The following is an 18559-nucleotide window of genomic DNA, read 5'->3' on the forward strand; positions in this document are numbered from 1 at the left end:
CAAACTTTATGAAGCATGTATCAAAAATCAAATGCCATTGAATCCTACTGCCTTAAAGATGGAGCATATTACTGTCTATAGGAACTTGAAATAGAAAACGCTACCATACCAGGATCATGGGGTAGAGCAAATTAATAAACAGTCTTCAAAACTAAAGTTCTTCTCTTAAAGCAGAATAAGCATGTATTCTCTTAAAGCAGAATAAGCATGTGTTTAAATGTCAGGCTGCTAATACTAATAGTCATTAGTAGAAATGTCAAGCTCAGTTTTGTGATTATAGTACTCTTCAGGTTTGGGTATGTGTCTTTTTTTTTTTTTTTTTTCTTTTTTTTTGAGACGGAGTCTCGCTCTGTCGCCCAGGTTGGAGTGCAGTGGCCGGATCTCAGCTCACTGCAAGCTCCGCCTCCCGGGTTTACGCCATTCTCCTGCCTCAACCTCCCGAGTAGCTGGGACTACAGGCGCCCGCCACCTCGCCCGGCTATTTTTTTTGTATTTTTTAGTAGAGACGGGGTTTCACCGTGTTGGCCAGGATGGTCTCGATCTCCTGACCTTGTGATCCGCCCGTCTCGGCCTCCCAAAGTGCTGGGATTACAGGCTTAAGCCACCGCGCCCGGCCTGGGTATGTGTCTTTTAACAAGTAGCTATAAACATCTGGTAGACCTGTGTGTTTTCTCTAGTTATCAGGAAACATTGTGGAGTCTGTGTCGATTGATTACTAGCTTGTTTATGTAAGTGGGGAAATACAAAGACCAGGCTTTTTCTTAAACAACTGAAGAGTATGCTGGTTCTGGTTTCTTTCCTCTGAATCATGTGTGTGGGGTGGCAATTTAGTGACTGGGAGGCACTGTAAATTATTGGTTATAATAAATTGATGTCATGTCCACAGCACAGCAAGCAAAAAGGATGAATTAGAGACAGAAATAGTAATAGGGTTTTGTCCAGGAAACCTCAAGCATATGATGAGGTATTGCCATGTTGATTACTTTAAAAAAAGGGGAAAAAAAGATAAAATATTATAACTTTTTAAGCTTAATAAAAACAGATTACAGAGGAAAAACTTCTTGCTTTATGCTTCTGAAAATCTCTCTGAGTAGTTAAAGAACTGTTGTAGAAATCTCTTAGCCATAATTTCATGATTTGTTGGTGGATAGAGTATGTAGTATTGCGAAAAATTAATTACTATGATGTTCGTGAAGTGGCAGTATTCTTAACTCTGCCAGATGGTCTTTTTTTGGTGGGGGTGGGGGAAGACGGGGAGATGGAGTCTATCACCCAGGCTGGAATGCTGTGGCATGACCTCCTTGGCTCACTGCAACTTTCGCCTCCTGGGTTCAAGTAATTCTTGTGCCTCAGCTTCCTGAATAGCTGGGGTTATAGGTGTGTGCCACCACACCCAGCTAATTTTTTGTAGTTTTAGTAGAAATGGAGTTTCATTATGTCGGTCAGGCTGGTCTTGAACTCCTGTCCTCAAGTGATCTGTCTACCTTGGCCTCCCAAAGTGCTGGGATTACAGGTATGAATCACCATGCCCAGCTGGATGGTCATTTTTAACCACTCTTTTTGGGGGGCAATTTTTATTTTGAAAAAATATAACTTAATAGAAGACTCCTATAATTCTTTCACCCAGATTCCCTGATTGTTAATATTTACCACATCAGCTTTATCTTTTTCTCTATAAATGTACATTATTAATATTATTATTATTATTTGAGATGGAGTTTCGCTCTTACTGCCCAGTCTAGAGTACAGTGGCACGATTTTGACTCACTGTACCCTCCATCTCCCGGGTTCAAGTGATTCTCCTGCGTCAGCCTCCCGAGTAGCTGGGATTACAGGTGCACGCAACTATGCCCAGCTAATTTTTTGTATTTTTAGTAGAGACGGAGTTTCACCATGTTGACCAGGCTGGTCTCAAACTCCTGACCTCAGCTGATCCACCCACCTCGACCTCCTAAAATGCTGGGATTACAGGTGTGAGCCACTGTGCCCAGCCTACATTATTTTTTTCTGAACCATTTGGAAGTTGCAAATATAATGCTTCTTTTGCCCTTAAATCAGTGTGTATGTCCTAAGAACAACAACATACACTTACATAAACACAATGCAGTAATCAAAATCAGGGAAATTAACATTGATATAGCACAGTTACATAATCTACAGACTTTAGTCATATTCTGCCAGTTGTCCCAGTAATGTTCTTCATAGCAAAATAAAAAACTTGAGGTGTTCCAGTGTAGTCTGGGATCACATGCAGCATTTATATGGCATGTCTCTTTAAGTGCCCTTTAACCTTGACCTTGTCTTTGCTGTTTATGACCTTGACATTGTTGAAAAGTACAGACGAGTTATTTTGTAGTTATTTGTCCTTCAGTCTGGGTTTATGTGGCATTTCCCCAGGCTAAATGATGTGTCCTCAGTGCCTCACATCAGGAGCACATGATTTCAGTGTATGATCCACACAGGCAGTGTCAACTTTGATCTCTTGCCATAATTCTCCTCTGTAAAATCACTACTTTTCCCTTTGTTATCAATAAATATAGGGAAATATTTTGAGGCCATGAGATATCCTATTCCTCCTGTAAGTAACATCCACTAATTTTGGCATCCATCGATGATTTTTACTTGAGTTAGTGATGTTTGTCAAATGATGATACTGTTAACTGCACCAGATGGTAATTTTTATACTGAGCCGCCGTATATGGGGATTTTTTGGTAATTCTTAGAAGAATTCTGTTTCTCCATTCTTAGAAGTAGTTTGAATGACTGTAGTTGTGGGAAGCTTTTGTATTAAAATTAGTGTGTCTCTTTTCCTCTGTCCTCCTGTACACTTGAATGTGTGGCCTTGACCTGTGGAATGGGCAGCCTAAAGGGAGAAGGTACATGGCCTGTCAGGACTGTGGACAGGGTCTACTGGTTGTGCTGTGGGTACCCACACTGTCTTTATCCTCCCTCACCCTCCCCCGTCCATTTCAGGGGCTTGTGGTTTCTGCAACCCAGTACATTTCTACTTTAAAGCTTGACTTTAGGTATCATCAGTTGTTAATAAAATTGATTTGTGGTTGTTTTCTTGTTTGTTTACTTGAAAATAGCCGTTACTGAATCCCATTGTCACATTTTTATTTTTATATGCTAACCAGCACTAGTAATGTTTTTCTCTGGAAACAAGTGACTTCTCTATAGCAGTGCAGAATGGATTTTAAGAAATGTGGAATTTAGGTCTATATCCAGTATGAAACCCAAAGACCATGGTATACTCCCCAAATTATAGCTGGTTCATGATGGTAAAATATTTTTTTTTCTTGTTTGATTACCATTACATAATGCCTTTTAAGTTATTAGTCCTCATTTTATAATCTTTTAGTCTTAACCACCTCTCCCAAAATCCGTAAATTTACCAACTACTATTTATATGTTAGCCTTCTAAAGTTTAAAAAAAAAAAAATTCCTAAATGAGAGTCACCTTATTCCATCTTTGCCAGTGAGTGCTGCAAGGGCTCAGAAATGCCCTCCATCCTCTCCTTCAGCCTCTGCTGTGTCTGAGATCCCACTGCCCCTCCTGCAGCCCTGCTGCTTCCACCCTGGCAGACTTGATAGGACCAGAGCTTGTCATCAGCAGCTTCTGAAATTGCTAAAGCTCATGGAATGCAGTCTGACCTATAATTTAGCCGCGATTGAAAACTGAAGTGTGTTGAGGGCTGAGGGTTGTCCTCCTTAGCTACTGTAGTGGGCCCTACCCTGGCTCGCTTGCTGCTGGCCTGAGATTCCTTCTAACCCCCTCCTGGACACCTACTGGGAGAACATGAAGGCAGCCTCCAGTTCTCTCTTTGAACACAGTTCAGGAAAGGTGGAAGGTAATAGCCTTCCTTTCCATCTGGTTAGGCTGATCTCTCTAAGAAACATTGGCTGGAATGAAAGAAGGGCAGGCCCTACCAGCCCAGGGCCACCAGAGCTGCCAGGGAACGCCTGTCTGTATTTCTTCCCTGCTGCTGGTACTTCCAGCCTCTGTCATCTCTCTGTCAAGTGACTCACAGCTGCAACCCTAGCTAAGATTTAACTCCTCTTAGAGTCTTCCTGCCTCCTCTTCTCCCACCCCCTGCCCAGCTGCCTGCTGGAAAAGGAGTCCTGCTGCTCCACCAATCAATGGATCAGATTAGCCCCAAAACGATATGAAGGAGTTAGGCTGGGTGGGCTCATCGACTTCCTCCACATTCTTAGGCATCTTTCTTATGTGAGCCTTTCTCTTCTGCTCACTCATCCCCACCTTGTTCTATAGGATTCTTGGTGGTTCCTCCTGCCAGGGTGCCTTAACGTTTATATTCACGGAAGGCTGAGGGCCAGGGGAATAATAGGCAACTCCTTCTTTAACCACCAGTCTCATTATTCACTATTTTCTTTATGTAGTGGATTTTTGCCAGACATGCATTATAATCTCAGGTGATTCTACTCTATACCCATTTGTGGGGAATCACTGTCCTCTAAGAGGAATTAAAGGAGATTTCACATTCTCTGGCTAGCTCTCTGTCTCTCCCCGCCACCCCTGGCCACCTCCCCTCCTCCGCCCCCACCTATAGGCACACTCTGGGATGCCCTGGGAGGGCAATGGGCAGTGGAATATTGGATATTGTGTTTCAGAAGGTGTACAGGCTCCCGCAGACCCTGGCTCAGGCAGGGAAGAGGGACAGGATTTACCCGGGGTAGCTGACTTCGCACACGTGGTGAGGGAGAACCTACTGCCTCACCCACAGAACTGTGGCCTGGCAGCATCAGGCCTGGCAGAGAGAGGAGGGGTGGCTGGAATGTGAGGAGACGTAGGGGGTATGCAGAGCAGTTGGAATGGATCGAATTATTCCCAGCAAGCAACGTGACCAGGGTTTCATATTAAAAGACCACCCTGACAGGTTCAGAGCAAGGTGAGGCTGGGGCAGAGGAGGCATAAGAGATTCCTGCAACAGCCAGGTAAGAAATGAAGAGAATCATAGCTGAGAGGGCTTGCTTTCGGGCTGCAGAAGAGTGGGTACGTCGGAGAGACTCAGGAGCTGCATCTGCAAGAGTCCCTGACCCATCTAGGGGTGCAGGGGCTGGCAGGGAGCAGCCAGGTGTTCTTATCAGTTCATCTTTTCTTTTTTTTTCATTTCTTTTGTGTGTGTGTGTGTGATGGAGTCTCGCTCTGTCACCCAGGCGGAGTGCAGTGGCGCAATCTCAGCTCACTGCAAGCTCCGCCTCCTGGATTCACGCCATTCTCCTACCTCAGCCTCCTGAGTAGCTGGGAGTACAGGCGCCCGCCACCACACCTGGCTAGTTTTTTGTATTTTTACTAGAGACAGGGTTTCACCGTGTTAGCCAGGATGGTCTCGATCTCCTTATCGTGTGAGCCACTGCGCCTTGCCCTCAGTGCATCTTTTCATGGTACTTAAGAACAGTTCTTGAACAGTTCTCCTAACCTTGTTTGTACCATTAGTTTCTCCTGAATTGTAACCCCAGAAAACACTTTTGTGTCTTTTCAGGTCCCAATCAGGCAGGAGACAAACTGGGACCAAATTAGTCCAGAGACTTGCTCAAGGACATAGCCTGTGAGAAGCAGGGCAGGCTCCAGCCCATGTCGTCTTCACGTTGTGCTTACCAGTCATGTTAAATGTGTTAGCACTGCAAACCTGAATCATTTTGTTGATAGATAGCATTTTTGCATAAAGACGTCTCATTTTTTACGTTGATACTCTTTAAAATGAAAATCAAAAAAGTTATTCTAGAAGTAAACTGGCTCATGAAATTACAACATATGGTGACAGCATTTTGTCTTATTCAGTCTAGAATGACATCTTAGTTCCTGGATGATAAGGGATATTTGGAATGAAATATTTATTTTATGTTGTAGAATATTGGATAACTGTGCCACAGTACTGGGCATATAGCGAATATTCACAAAACATTTGTTATGTGAAACGAATTGTGTGAAAGAAGTCACTTTTTCTCGTACCTTATTCAGAATGATGCTTCGGAGGGCTTTTGTGACTCTCTGAGCTCCAGTGGCTGATGCAGCTGTAATGCTGTTAGACACAGGGATAAAATGAACATACTCTGCTGTTGGTGGTTTTTGGGGGTTCTATTTTGGGGAGTGCTATGTCTGTTTTTAGTTTCTTGAAACTGCCTTTTATGCACAAAACCAAAGTAGACTGAATGTATAACCGCAGAGCCACGCAGAATCTGATGCATCGTGTTTCCTGCTCCGGCGTTGCCACTTCCAGGTTTTTCATCTAACTTGAATCAAACGTGTTTATTTTTTACAGAATTTCCACAAAATTTTATTTTTGAATTTACTTTTCAGAAAATCTATTTTTAACTGGTAAAATACATGTCACATATAAATGTACAGTTCAGTCATTTAAGTATATAAGTTGTACAACCAGTCTCCAGAACTGTTTCATCTGAAATGATGTGTTTTTTCTGTTTGTTTGTTTTGAGACGGAGTCTTGCCGTGCCGCCCAGGCTGGAGTGCAGTAGCACAATCTCGGCTCACTGCAACCTCCGCCTCCTGGGTTCAAGCGATTCTCCTACCTCAGCCTCCCAAGTAGCTGGGACTACAGGCGCCCGCCACCACACCTGGCTACTTTTTTTGTTTTTAGTAGAGACGGGGTTTCACCATGTTAGCCAGGATGGTCTCCATCTCCTGACCTCATGATCCCCCCACCTTATCCTTCCAAAGTGCTGGGATTACAGGCATGAGTCACCGCACCCGGCCGAAATGATGTTTTTTGAAGGAGTTCTGTTAGAATTGAAAAGGTAGGAAGCCGGAGGTGCAGCGTCCACAAATGTAACAGTGTGTCTTGGTGTCAGGAAGACACAGCATGGCACAGGTCAGGCACGGTGGTTTGGGCAGCAGGAGTGGGAGCAGGGAGCAGCTCAGCAGTAGATGGGAAGGCAAACTGCTTAGGAGGATGCCACGCTTAGGAATGAGTTTCTTTAGGCAAAGTCTACACTTGCCTGGCTTACCTCCAGTCAGTGGGGCCCCAACATAAAGGTGAAAGCTCTAGATCAGGGCCAGCAGACTCTTTGTGTTGTGTAAAAGGCTGGCCGGTAAATGTTTTAGGGTTTTTGCAGGCTGTGGGATCTCGCTCTCAACTACTCAGCTTGGCCACAGTAATGCAAAAACAGCTGTAGACAGTAACAAAAGTGAGTGTAACTGTGTGCCAGTAAACATTTTAATAGGGGATCTTGGCCAGTGGGCTGTAGTGTGCTGACCCCTTCCCTGAGTTACAGATACAAGTGTTTTTTGTCTTGGGCCTGGTGCTACTGGCGGCTGTTTCCTGTCAAGTTACCCAGTTTTTCAAAGTACACTTTCTCTGCTGTAAGATGGGAACAATACCTTATAAAACCTATGCCTGGCATGCGATGACATGAAATGATACGTAAAATACCACTCTAAAAGTAGAAGTTACTAATGTGTTTTTTGTGAGATGTGATTCTGAAAGGTGGCATTTAAATCATAGTTTGTTCCTGGACTCCTGTGTTTAATATAGTAGCCAACTTATGACTTACAAGAGGGCTAAACCACTGTAACAGACAGACACCTGAGAGGATGCAGCAGAGGTAGATGTTAATTTCTTTGTCCAGTAGCAGAATGGCTGTTCCAGGATGTCAGGGGACTCTGTTCCTTGTGGTCATTGAGGGATCCAGGGTCTTCCATTTTGCTTTACTGCCATCTCCTGTGGCATTGTCCTCGACTGATCAATAGCATGGCTACTGTGCTCAGGTGACAGACAGCTGCAGGAGGGGAAAGAGGACCTGAGGACACAGAACTCAGAGCCAGGCCTTAAGCACAAGTCGAAAGAGGAGCAGGTCTTTCACTCACACTCTTGGTTCACACCTAACTGGACAGAGGCCTAACAGCTGGAGCCAGAACACAGTCTGTCACCACAGGGGAAAGGGGACAGATACATTGGCGACGAGGTCGCAGTCTGTGCGACATGATGGAAATAAGTCCTTACATCCCAAAGTGAGTCCCTAGCAGCCTTTCCTCTCTTTGGTGGACTGGGTTTTTCTTTCTCAGGTTGCAGATATAAGGCATCCAAATATCACTTTTGGAATTCTTAGCATATACCAAGGTCAGATGTTTAAGAAATGCAATTGTACAATGTAATTTAATTGACCTTTAGGTTAAAAAGCTCCTAATTTGAGATTCAATAGGCTTCTAACAAGTATTTCCGTTCGTAAGAATCCTGGCTTCTTAGAAATGGGTCATCAGTATTTGTAGTTTTGGTTTTGCTGTATTATAATTTAACATTATATAAATTTATAGCTTTGCATTATATAAGGAATTTATCATTTAACATTATAAATTGTTTATAATTTAATATTATATAAATGCCATAATTTGGCGTGTCCTTAAATATTTGCCCTGAATTTGTCTCTTCTGGAAAATCATTCTGGCTGTAATAGTAGATATAAGGACTTGGGAATCTTCTCAGAGTATAAACCAGCAGACCAGTTCAGATGGAAACGTTTCCCTTAGGGTTCCTTCCTTTAAATTTGTGTTATATGGCTTTTAGTTCTACCTCTGCCTTAACAGGTGAGCTTGGGAATGCATTTGTGATTAAACTTACATTTGGGCAGGTAGGGAAATGTCTTGTGATTAGTTTCCAAAGCTTAACATGACCTTTAAAGAAGGAACATAATTAATGGGCTTCCAGTCAAATATATCAATAATTTGAGGGAAGAATCTTAAATTGCCAGGCATTGCCTCTCCCCACTCCTTCCACCTGATGGGGATCTCACTATGTTGCCCAGGCTGGCCTTGAACTCCTGGGCTCAAGTGATTCTCCTGCCTCAGCCTCCTGAATAGCTTGGCATGTACCACTGCACCTGGCCTGAAAATCTCAAATTGCATAATGCCACTTTCTTTGGGAAGAAATCAAGCAAAATTTGTGACTCTTGAATATCTGTATAGGTGTGTACTTGTGAATTAGGTAAACAAAGAATAAAAGAACTAAGACTAAACATGCTTTGCCCCTTTTTTTTCTAGGAATGTACCAGTAGTTCACTCTGAATTGCTGGGGTCACATACACCCAATGTGGTATATTGAAGGGTTTTTTAAAAATTATTTTTTCTTTCAAATACAAATGAGGTCTTGCTGTATTTCTTAGGCTGGTCTCGAACTCCTGAGCTCAAGCGGTTTACTTGCCTTGACCTCACAAAGTGCTGAGATTACAGTCATGAGCCACCATGCCCAGCCTATATTGAATGTTTGACAAATACATTTGAAGCCAGAGCATTTACATTTAAATTATGGCTTTATTGCTTATGTTGGCTAATCGTCCTGTAGTTTGCATAGTGTATATGGTTCCTAGTGTATATAGTTTATAGTCTTAGTCATGGATCTTGGGTGTAATACCACTTGGTGGCATTACGGTGTTGTGGCTTCTCTCAAGTTATTTTGACATTAGTTGTACCCTAAGATAATAAAAGTGGTTATCACTAGGTAGACAGAATAGGGTCAGTGTTTCTTTTTACCTCTCTGAGTTTTCCTGGTTTCTGCCAGTAAACATGGGTTGTGTAGTAAACCTTCCCACTTCTGACACCTGGCCTTCACATCAGCACGGGACACCAGAAAGTGCCTGAATAAGAGCCAGGAAAGAAAAATGTTTTCATGTCTTCTAGCATAATTTGTACTTACGGATCTCATGATAATTACATTGTTTAGTTAGGGTATACTTATTTTACATATATGTCTTTTTTTTTTTGTTTGTTTTTTGTTTTTTGAGACTGCATTTTACTCTGTCATCCAGGCTGGAGTACAGTGCTGTGATCTCGGCTCACTGCAACCTCTGCCTCCCGGGTTCCAGTCATTCTTCTGCCTCAGCCGGAATTACAGGCGCCCACCACTCCACCTGGCTAATTTTTGTATTTTTAGTAGAGACAGGGTTTCACCATGTTAGCCAAGCTAATCTCAAACTCCTGACCTCAAATGATTCGCCTGCCTCAACCTCCCAAAGTGTTGGGATTACAGACATGAGCCACTGCTCCCGGCCTATATGTCCATTTTTAATATTTATATATAATTTATATTGACTAACAGGGGTGTCAACACTATGTAACTCGAATTTGAATCTATTTGATAGTCTCTCCTGCAATTATCTCCTCCCCCGAGACAGACTTTTTTTTTTTTTTTTTTTGAGATGAAGTCTCACTGTTGCCCAGGCTAGGGTGCAGTGGCACCATCTCGGCTCACTGCAAGCTCCACCTGCTGGGTTCGCGCCATTCTCTCGCCTCAGCCTCCTGAGTAGCTGGGACTACAGGCGCCCGCCACCATGCCCAGCTAATTTTGTTTTTGTATTTTTAGTAGAAAGGGGGTTTCACCATGTTAGTCAGGATGGTTTCGATCTCTTGACCTCATGATCCGCCCACCTCAGCCTCCCAAAGTGCTGGGATTACAGGTGTGAGCCACCGCGCCCAGCCAGCTTTTTAATAAAAAATTTAATAAAAAATTTTTAGCCTTTGGTTGACACATGACTTATTCCTTCACCATTAGCCTTTAAGCTTTCTCACGTCTGTGAAATTTTTGTTGTTCTTATAGCTTACAATTTTCATGTCTCTTTTTCTTTGGTTGAAATCCTGACACAAATGGTAGGATAGCTTGATTTTATTTATCGGTTAATGTTGTTAACTATTTCAGGAAAATAAGATGATCCAGAGTAAGATTATTACTCAGGTGTGATATATATATATGCAAGTGCTATATAGTTTGCAAAGTATAATTAGTTTTGTGATCTTATATGTGAATATGTTGCATTAGAAGGAATATTTTTCAAATGTCAGAGTAGGATTTTGAGTGATTCCTCCCTTTTCCAGAATTTTATAATAAGTATATATTGTTTTATAATAATAAACAAGATTTAAAAATAGTTAATCGTAAGTGATGTAAATGTTTCTACTGGACGGCATTTTAAGAGTCATGTGGGTTACGGGTGTAGCTTATGAAATGCTGTTTGTAAGACGACTTTTCATTCATGAATGCCCCCTTATTTCATTGTAGCCAGTCTATTATAAGACATATCTTGTGGAATCTGTTCAAAACTTGGGGAAGAAGTGCATGAGATCTTACCTTCTTGGCATGAGAAGTGTACTCTTGAAAATAGAATTTTGACTTTTTGAGACACCACTGTTGATCCTCCCACCCTTCACAGCTCCCCTGTCTCCCTTCTCCCAACCCCAATTCATGCATACGAAAAGTCAGGGTTTGTGATTTAATTTAGAAATAGAGGCAAGATCAGAAAATGGAATTGTGTGGAGACTTGGAGGTCATGTAGCACACGGCAGATCTGTTCTAGGAGGAGTAGGAAGCTCTGGTTGTGAGTGATTGAAGACCACTACACTATTTAGAAGCAGCTGTCCCATCCTTTTCCATTCAGCACCTGATTATTATATAGCTGTATTTAATGGTGCAAAATACCAAATAGAGAACAAGGAATATAAGGGGAAAATTAATGGCTGCATAGCTGTTGTGGCTACGTAATTCTGATCTAAATTTAGTTTAGAAATTACAATTGAAAATGCAATCGTGAAGTATCATTTTGAAATACTGTAAAATGTTGCCTAGCCTACTGAAATGTTTCTCAGTTGAGGTACCCGTGTAAAATGTGTGCATACACGTGTACACATGAATAGGCTAAGAAAGAAACAGAGGAGTAGAAACATTTAATTAGTTGAAACAGGTTTGCCTCCAAGGAAATTTTTCTTTTCTTTCAGTTTGTAGCACTTGGTGGTCTGTGTGTTAATGTTAATAATAAAACAAAAGTTACCCATTCTTAGATTACTTAACTCTACTATTACTAGTAGTGATGGCTTTCCTGCTGAAGGTGCTCCATAGCTACATGAAGAGGGCACAGAGAAAGTTACTTGATGCTTTTGAGTCACTTTCACTTTTAAAAGATGCTGGTGGCCTTTGGATCCCACTTTGCCCTGGTGCTTGGCAAAGGCCAGGGCATCTGACTGCCCCTAAGCCCATGGAGGAAGGAGGTGGTAGAGGCAGGTGTGGAAATCCACCCTGATGGCCCTACCCTTGCTGGTGCCCTCTGTTGCTGGGACTCGGCGCCCCATCTGCTCACCAAGCAGAAGTGATCTCAGAGTGGTCTCCATGGCCAAGAGAGCAGGTTTTGTCAGGCAAGGAAGGATCGTGAAGATGCACACCCACCCTCCTGGTGTGGAACATGGTGCTATCCCCAGTTTGTCTTCCTTGGTGCCAGGAGTGTTGGTATTGCGTGCACATTAGATAGAGGACTTTCCCACTCTTCTCTTTGCTCTTATGCATTGTCTGACCCAAATTTGGTTCCATGGAGTAAACCTACTTGGTCAGAAACTGTGAATAGTCATTTCCAGCTTTTAAACCTTTCTTGCTGATGATGCCGTTAAAATACGCACATGTGCGTGCATGCAGCGTGACTGCAACTGGAGAGGAAGGAGCGTGCACCTGCTCCTGGGCAGCTGGTCAGGCTGGTGGCTCAGCTGTCATGCTTGCTCCTTGCTCCAGGGTGCGGCCCTTTGCCCAGAGGAAGAAATGAATGTTCTGAAGGAGCACAGCGTATTCTTCAGTCTGCTCCAAGGTTAGTTCCCTCTGGAAAGCTTCCCTGGCCCCCTCACTGCTGTCTGGTCTGCCTCAGGTTTTCCCTGCTGGAGAGGCCTTCCCTGACCCAAGGATGTAATGCTGCAGCCCTGCCCGCTGCTGTCTCCCAAGCTTCCTGGTTCTCCAGAGCTCTAATCCCTGTCTGACACCTTGTTTGTTGCCTGCTAGCTGGGCAGGCATTTCTAGTTGTCTTGTCAAGAACCAGCCCAAGAGAGAGCTGAGAGCCAGCCTGGGCTTTGCTGTGTGCAGTGGCTGTGGGGTGTGAGCAAGTTGCTGAACACACAAACTGGAGTATCCCCGAAAGTAAAATGTGGATAGTAACAGAGCTACCTCGTTGGATTATATCAGTGCATACAGAGAGGTCCTTGGTATAGTTTCCGAGAGATGTTAGTTGTTAATGTTATTATATAAAATCACATAAATTATTTCACTTCAATGGGAGAGGAGCAGTAATAAGCATTTTTTAAAAGCAGGTGCCTCTGAAGGGTTAAAGGGCTGTAAGTTTAAACGTGTTGCCTAGTGTTTAGCTAAGAGGATAGTTGAGTGATTGTGCAGGGAAGTAGATTATTTTGGAAATACATGTAGAGTGATTACTCTCAGCTATTACATCTTATCCTTTGGATAAATGTTTATTAAGGAAATATATTAATGCCAGGCTCTGCTGTGTGCTATGGGTGTGGAAAGAATCTGTGAGACCTGCCTTCAAGGAACCTCTGTGGAGCCACTAGGGAGGCGTTTTGAACTCTGAAGTCTGAGAATTCTAGTTGATCCTCTTTGAAGGATGCTTTTCCTCTCTTATTTCTGAAGATACTGATCTTCTGTATTTGAAAGTCCCCTTGTCTTAGCTCTTGTTGCCATATTGTTTGGGAGTGGAGGGAGTTGGGGTTGAGGTTGGCTGTCTTGCCTTCACTGGTCTGCCCCAGACCTTCCCGGCTGCTTGGGAATCTGAGGGATAGGAGGTGGGGGTGGGGATGGGAATGTCTTTTCTGAGCAGGCAAAGGCCCTGTGCAGAGTGTTGTTCTCTTAGCTCTTGTTTATTCTCTTCTGTTGTAATGTTTTTAAGTATTGACAGGAGCCACTTACATTGTTATCTGTGATTAATATTTTTGTCCTTACCTGTAAATCAGAGATAATACCTACTCATTCATTTATTCAGCAAGTACTTATAGGGCAATTACTGGTGCTTGGTACCTAGAACAAAGTGAGTTTTGCTCTCAAGGAGTTTAAAATTGTGAAGATTAAATGAGTGTGTTGAGAGAAGGAAGTATGGTATCTCATAGTAGATGCTTAAAAATATTTCTCTCTTCTTTTTATATAGGGCTTTTTAGTTTAGAATACTGTGTTAAAGAACAGACGATCCTACTCATTGTGAATTATTAATTACTTGCATTTTATTTCCACCTGCCTTTTTCCACAAAGGATCTGAAGTTTAGTGTATTTTATGGATTTCCGTAATTTTTTTTTTTTTTTTTTTTTTTTTGCTTAGAGCAGTGAGTAGATGGATAAATGAAGGAAAATGAATGATTTTATTATAAATAAGAAGCCACAGAAAAAGTACTACCAGTTTCCCCCTAGAATCTACTTAACATAGATAATTTGAGGACATTTTTTCCCTAATAGGATGCTTTAAAAAAAAATTTAAGTTTTTGGAGAAGCTTTAGATTCACAGCAAAATTGAGTGGAATGTGCAGCTTTCCCAAGTGTCCCCTGCCCCTACACATGCACAGTCTCCCCCAATACGGACACCTTGTACCAGAGTGGTACCTTTGTTACAATCGGTGAACCTGTAGTGACATATCATTATCACCCAAATTCCACAGTTTACAGTAGGAGTCACTCTTGGTGTTGAACGTTCTGTGGGTTTAAACAAGTTTATAACAAATACCCTCATATATGTATCATACAGATACTGTCGTAAAAATCCTCTGTGCTCTGCCTGTTCATCCCTCCTTCCCCCCAACCCCTGGCAGCCACTCATCTTTTTACTTTCTTCATAGTTTTGCCTTGTTTTGTTTTACAGTGTTATATAGTTGGAATTGTACAATATGTAGCCTTTTCAGTTTGGCTTCTTTTACTTAGTAACGTGCATTTAACTTTCTTCCATATCTTTTCATGATTTGATAGCTTATTTTTAAAAAATGCTGAATAGTATTCCATTATCTGAATGTGCCACAGTTTATTCATTCACCAACTGAAGGACATCTTGGTTAATTCTGAGTTTTGCCAGTTATAAATAAAAGTGCTGGAAACACCCATATGCAGATTTTTGTGTGGACACTAACTCTTCAGCTCTTTTGGGTAAATACCAAGGAGCTCACTTGTTGGATCCTGTTAAGAGTATGTTTAGTTTTGTAGGAAACTGCCAAATTGTCTTCCCAAGTGGCTGTACCATTTTGCGTTCTCACCGGCAGTGAGTCAGAGTTCCTCTTGTTCCATATCTTCACCAGCATTTCGCATCAGTCCTCTCAGCCGTTCTAACAGGTGTATAGTGGCATCTCATTGTTGTTTCGATTTGCATCTCCCTGATAACATATGATGACTTTTCACTGCTTTTTTTGCCATCTGTATAACTTTGGCAAGGTGGTTGTTAAAGCCTTTGGCTACTTTTTAATTGGATTGTTTTTGTATTTTTGAGTTTAGAAGTTCTTTGTATATTTTAGATAAGTCTTATAAGTCTATGAATATTTTCTCTCAGTCTGTGACTTGTCTTCTCATTCTCTTGGCAGTGTCTTTTGCAGAGCAGAAGTTTTTGACTTTAATTAAGTCCAGTTTATCAATTCTTACATGGAGTGTGTCTTTGGTGTTGTGTCTAGAAAGTCATCACCAAACCCAAGGTCATCTAGATTTTATCCTCTGTTTTCTTTAGGAGTTTTGTAGTTTTGCCTTTTGCATTTAGGCCTGTGATCCTGTGAAGGGTAAGGTCTGTGTCTCGTTTCATCTTCCTGCATTGGGACTTCCAGTTGTTCCAGCCCCACGGGTTGAAAAGCCTGTCTCTTCTCCGAGGGGATTGCTTTTGGTGGTTGCCTATGCTTTGAAAACTGTCCGTATTCCTTTCCTTCCCTGGGAATTTGACACTATGGAATTTAAAGCTTTACTAGCTTCCCTTCCCCACCCACCCTTCCCCCAAAAAACAAACTCACTCCCTTTTCTTCCCTCAGTCCCCTCTCCAGTGTTTTTCTTACCCTCTTTTGTGAAAGAAAACTTTCAGATTGGTGCCTTTGTGAGGTAGGTGTGAAGTAAGAGTCCCCCCTCAGACTTCATATGAACTAGAGATGGCAGACGTGGGGTCTTCAGCCTCATAGGGGTCGTGCTCAAAACCTAGGGTCCGAACCTGTGGCATTTAACCCCCACCCCACTCAACACCGTGTAAACGACAGAAACACTGACAGTTCTGAGTGTAATGCGTGACCCAAAGCTGGGTTAGACACCCCAGGGCTTCTAGAGCAGTTGCTCTACTTCAGAGGACTCAAGTGGTGGAGCTGAGCTATAGGAGCCCTTGCTCCCTGCGCTGGCCTGCCCCCTGCCCCCAGTGCCACTGTGCTGTCCCCACTCACCAGGCCTCCACTATCCCAGCGCTGCTTCAGTTTTTAGGTGGTGGTGGTGGTTGGTTTTTTTTTTTTTTAAAGTAAGATACTACTTCATTAAATGCTATGCGTTAACACCGCGTTGAATGTCTTTATGTCGAATAAGATTCTACAAAAAGTCAGGTGTAGATGAAAAAATATCCTAGAAGGAAATGAATCTGTAGGTCATGTTTGACCCACAGATATATTTTGGCTTATATTTCTTTTTTCTCTCTTTTCCTTTTCTCTGTCCCTTTCCCTTTCTCTCTCACTTGAACTGGTTGCCAGCACTTCAGTTAGACTTGACACAGAACAGCTGGATTTCTAGCTTCCCTTTAAATCTGGCTGCACTAGGCCTGTGTGGCATGTCCTGGTCCCCCTGAGCTCCATCCCTTCTGGCTTACATCCACCTCGTCCCTGTAAGTTTGTATTTAATTTTATTTTTGATTTAGTTTGTGCTTTGGCAATCTCCTAGACTAGAGCTTACATCACATTTTCACACAGAGATATGTTGGGTCATGGGTGACGTTGGTGTGTGGTCCATGTTGACTGGAGTGGAGAGGGCGCTGAGAGGAGCATTGGTACTTGGGTGAGCCAGGTTTTAGAAACACCTTTGGAGAGAAGCCTGTTAGCTACTTCGTGGCAGGCCCGGGCTGGGACTGTTAACGCCACGCTCGCCTGCTCTATCTTGTGTTCACACTTGTTTCGTCTTTGTACGTGACGTGGGCTTTCACTGCCTGGTACAGCGCCTTTCACAGGAGTGTTCGGTAAATATTGAGTGCCACATGTGCACAGGGCTTTATCCATTTAAAGATAGTTCTGCATGTATTCATCCTGCATAATGCTGCCACGTTTGCCACTTTTTTTGTTAAGGTGATGCCTGTTGCACTCAACTGATTGCGCCAGATCAGATGTTTGTGAAGGGAGGAAATGGGAGTTTAGATAGTTTTCTGACTGCAGATAAGGGTCTCCTACCACAGTCTCTGCTGATTATTTAGACCACGGAATGTTCACTTGCAAAATCTATTGTTTCAGTTTTATCACTTTACTTATAGTCTTATGCAGAAGCCTTAAATTACTATCAACAGCTTTTGTTTTTACTTTACTAAGCTTAATTCGCAATTATTTTGAAATGAGTCAGGCTTCTCTAAAAGGTGTTTAGGTTTCAGAATTAGTCACTAACCATTCAGGACTCATTCATATAATTCTCTCTTTTTTTAACCACTAAAGTCTCAGCTTAATTTCCATGACAATTTTAATTTTTTGAATGGAGTCTTTAAAATACTAAGAACCTAATCCTTGAACTTAATTAGATGAAAATTGGCAAAGCCTACCCAAAACTAATTAGGAAAGACCTAGTAGGGACAGTAGGGTAACCATATGTCCTGAGAGTCTGGGACAGGCCCAGTTTATGCTGGTGGTCTTGGCCTAATTATTAACAGACCCACTCTTTCATTTCAAAAGATCCTGCTTGGGACAGTAAATTACCTGTAAAGCCTACCTAGAAGCGTATGAGAATGTAATTTAAACGTTTAAAAACTTGTGACTCTGGCTACCAGCAGTTACGGTCTCTTGACATTTAGACAACGGTTACTTTCTTTGAACCACTTTCAGGACAAAAGGGTAAGAAAACCACTTCTCTGTAATGAATGGAAACACTGCCTAGGTCGGAATGGGAAGTTGCTGCTCTGCAGCAATGATGGTCTGTAGCTGAGGCTGAACTGTGTATGTGCTTAAGGACAGTCATGTAAACAGTTAACAGGAAGAGCGAGGACTTAATGAGAATGTTGGCTCTCCTTGCAGAGAACAAGAAGGACATTTGCTAATGAAGACTGTGGAAGGTATTTGTTAACCAAAGATTAGATATGGGTAGTTGATGGTTATTCCCAGCTGGGCTAGAAGTTCCTGGGAATAGCGTGACCTTGGTATTAGCCCCTCTCAGATTTACTGGAGAATGACGCAGGGCCCTGAAACATCTCACAGGAAGGGAGATGGCTTTGCTGGAGTTGAAGGATATGGAGGCACTTTTTATAACAAAGATTAAGGGTTGTTTCATGGACAATGGAAATTAAATGAAGTCATCAGTGCTACTGTAAGCATCTTAAGAAAGTTTCTTTACTGAGTTTTTTTTTAAAGCAAGGAATACTCTTGTGATTGTTAAATTAACCTGTCTATATTGACTTATGTTTTCTTCTGCAGTACTTCTGACTTTCTGTTTTATAATATTCTAAGTGATGTGCCAAATTATAGATTATTGAAATACCTTATGATAGTCAAATCCTCTTAAATTTTGAATTTGGTTCTATTCAAAATATTCTGGGGTGTTTTGTTTTGTTTTGTTTTGTTTTTTGAGATAAAGTCCTGCTCTGTTGCCCAGGCTGC

At 42.2% G+C, this 18559-nt stretch overlaps 1 protein-coding gene across 1 annotated transcript in view; it reads left to right on the forward strand.

The window, feature by feature from the left end:
- The window catches only part of CHSY1 (chondroitin sulfate synthase 1), a 74202-nt gene that overhangs the window by 46654 nt on the left and 8989 nt on the right, over positions 1-18559 (forward strand). The window lies entirely within an intron of this gene.

Source organism: Chlorocebus sabaeus, chromosome 29 (genome assembly GCF_047675955.1).
Source record: "Chlorocebus sabaeus isolate Y175 chromosome 29, mChlSab1.0.hap1, whole genome shotgun sequence".
Classification (NCBI taxonomy): Eukaryota; Metazoa; Chordata; class Mammalia; order Primates; family Cercopithecidae; genus Chlorocebus; species Chlorocebus sabaeus.